The sequence below is a fragment of the Cupressus sempervirens genome, chromosome 4 (assembly GCF_028749045.1).
Source record: "Cupressus sempervirens isolate cs-2001-9-10 chromosome 4, ASM2874904v1, whole genome shotgun sequence".
Taxonomy (NCBI): Eukaryota; Viridiplantae; Streptophyta; class Pinopsida; order Cupressales; family Cupressaceae; genus Cupressus; species Cupressus sempervirens.
Genome location: NC_143121.1, coordinates 383,662,260 through 383,665,598, shown reverse-complemented (window position 1 = coordinate 383,665,598; position 3,339 = coordinate 383,662,260). Strand labels below are relative to the sequence as shown.

Here is a 3,339-nt window from a genome sequence, read left to right as displayed (position 1 = left end):
CATGTGAAGAAGTTCTAGAGAGTTGGAGTTGTTAGTGATGTTGTTGACTAATGAATCTAAGCAGAAGGCTTAATTGAGCTAAGAAGAAATGAAGTGTGATTGTTTGAAGGGTCACTAGTACATTTGCACTTGTTTTTCTACCAAAATTTTTGACCAAAGCTATGAATTATTATTATTTCATTCTCGTGTTGGTTCAAAATAAAAATTATATGCCTGATTTGGTTGAAATTTTGACCAACTTAAGTTTTCCCAAGTTGGTCAAAATTTTAGCCAACTTGAAAATCATATTATGAAATTATAACAAAAAATGACCTTATGTTGAAAACTGCAGTTTTGTTGGGGCTTCATTCACATGTCGGGTAATAGTTTTGTTGGAGCTACCTTTGGCTACAAACTCAATTTTGCATTCGAGTTTCCACAGTTTCCTAGATAGGCATTGCCTTGGTCGCCCACTATTTTTATTCTACGATCTCTTATATATTGATTGACAACTCCACCCACCCTTATGGCTATGGGAAACTATAGGTAGGCCTCCATTGCACTACTCCTTGGCTCCATAAAATTGTACGGCATATTACATATATAAACTTGCTCAACTCCTTCTTGCCTCTCTAGTTTGGATTGAACCCAACCCCTCTTTTTCATAATTATGATGCTCACCTTTTGTTTCAGTGATTGAAAAACTTTATCGATTAAGGTAGTCTTCTATTGATTGTGTCGGTGCTATTATTATCTCACCAACAAGAGAGCTAGCACTTTAGATCTTTGAGGTTCAATGGAAAGTGGGAAAGCACCATGCTATAAGTGGATTCCTTTTAATTGGTGGGAGAAAAGATATAGAAATGAAAAATGAAAGGGAAAATGACCTCAACATCTTGGTCTACACACCAGGGTGGTTGCTTCAGCACATGGATGAAATTCCCCTCTTTGACTGTTAATAGCTTTAGGTTACAATTTCAAAGTTCTTTTTAGAATATTTATGAAAACTTTGAAAATGATAAAGGATAAACAAAAATATTTGATTTGCAAGTTATTATATCATTGTGATGGAGACTAATTTTAAAAAATTAAAAATATTATATGTGTAATTCTAGGTAGGACTGTACTTGTGCAACAAAGATGTGAAGGCTCACTGTATGTATGTAATGAACAAGTTACATGATAACTTGTTGAATTTAGGAATTGCATGACCTTCTTTCTAATTACTTAACTTTAGGAAAGTCATACAAGAAAATTTTATCATTTGAAACTCTTACCTAACATCTCTTTATCTTTATGATGAGCCTATTTTGATATACACTATACTATTTGTGGTTAATAATAGGTGTTGGTGCTTGATGAGGTAGATCAAATTTTGGATTTGGGATTCTCAAAATCATTGAATGAAATCCTATCACAACTTCTAAGAAAATACCAAACTTTTCTATTCTCTACAACCTAGACACAATCAATGCAAGATCTGACAAGGCTTCATTTAAAAGATCTAGAGTATATAGCTATCTATGTTGAGTCTAAAGTAGCTACTTTAGCATGCCTACAACAAACTACAATAATTTTTCATCTCTCACAAAAACTTGATATGTTATGGATTTTCATTAAGAGCCATCTCAATTCAAAGATAATGATATTCCTTTCAAGTTGCAAGCAGGTTGGATTGGATAACTCCTTACACCGCTTTTGTGATATTTGGGTACCTAAATGTTTTTCTAGGATAGAGTATGAGAGCTTAATATAGGTAACAATAAAAAATGTGATTCCATTCTAATAATTTGATATTTGGTATAGGCTAAGTTTTTTTATGAATCTTTTAAGAAGTTACATCCTAGTATTCCAATAAAATGCCTTCATAGGTGCATGAAATAGACTCAAGGATGATTGGTACTCTAAAAGTATATAGAGGAACAACATTCTATTCTTTTTACAACTGATATTGCTTCAAGAGGCTTGGAATTTCCATCTATTGATTAGGTTGTTCATGTAACTTTAAGTTAGAGGCATAAATTCCTTTCTACCATTTATCTGTTCTAAAGTGAAATTCTCAAATGATATTACAATCCTACATGAGAAAACAAACTATTCTTGTATGCTACATTCTATCGCACTAATTTTTCATTTTTTATTTGTAAATTTAAGGTGGATTTCCCAAAAGATGTACCATCTTATATTCATCATGTTGGTCATATAGCTCATTTCACAGCCAGAGGTTATTCTGTTGCATTCTTGATGCCTTTAGAATTGAAAATTTTGAACTAGCTCCAAGTAGGTAAAATACCAATTAAAGAGATTAAGGTGCATTGTTTGTGGTGGAAAGTTGAAAGTAGTTTCCCATATAATTCATGGTTAGACTTCATTTTTCAAATTTCTACATAAGATTTTTAATGTTATACATCATATTGAAAAAATGTGTTGTTTATCTATTTTGGGTGACCACACAAGAAAATGAAAGCAAGCTATGGTCTATATCAGGTCCACTAGCAGGAATTCTATCAAAAGATCTAGATCTGAAATATATGGAACAACAGGCATTTGTGACATATTTATGGTCAATCAATTTGCATTCTGACAAGGAATTTTTTGATGTCTTTGAATTACCCATAGAGGACTACTTTGTCTCTTTAGGTCTCCCAATTGCTCCTTGAATTTGTTTCTTAAAAAAGAGGTGGAAAGAAACTAGAAAACATGGGGGGTGAACCAGAAAATGAGATTGAAGAGGGAGAGGGAATTGGAAATGAAGAGGTCTTACTAAAGGTAGCAAGTGGAATCCCAAAAATTAAAAAAAAATCATTCTATGTTGGTTAGGGATAAGGATGACATTTGGATTTGGTTATTCAATAGATCACTCAATTATGCAATTCTCTGGATTCTGTATCTTTTATGCATATCCCTCATGAGTGGAATGGTGTGGCTGATTTTTTGGCTAAATGGGCCTTTGAGCATGGGTTAGATTGGAACATTTTTGATCATAGGATGCTTCTCCTTGATTTATCTCAGATGATGGATCAACTTGTTGACCAGGATAAAGCTCTATAGTTTTCTTTGTTTCTAGTGTTGTTCTATTCTCTTTGGTATTCAATACAATTTTTATCCTTCTTTTAGTTAAAAAAAAGGATGTTGATATTCCATCTACGGATTATGATAAATTGGTGTCCAAAAATGAGGATAAAAGGGATAATCTATTTTTGACCCAAAAGATACCAGTTGAAGATGGAGAGATAGAGGCTATGAGGTATAGAAAATAGATATAGTTTAGGTTAGGGAATTGCATTTGCAACTTTTATTTGTACTTTGGAACTTACAAATGTGCTTAAATATTTTATAGTTTGGCAACAAGGGTCTCAA

At 32.7% G+C, this 3,339-nt stretch overlaps 1 pseudogene; it reads left to right on the top strand.

Annotated features, from left to right (window-relative positions):
* Positions 1-352: 352 nt before the first annotated feature.
* Positions 353-3,339, top strand: part of LOC149561665 (DEAD-box ATP-dependent RNA helicase 32-like) — a 9,573-nt pseudogene continuing 6,586 nt past the window's right edge.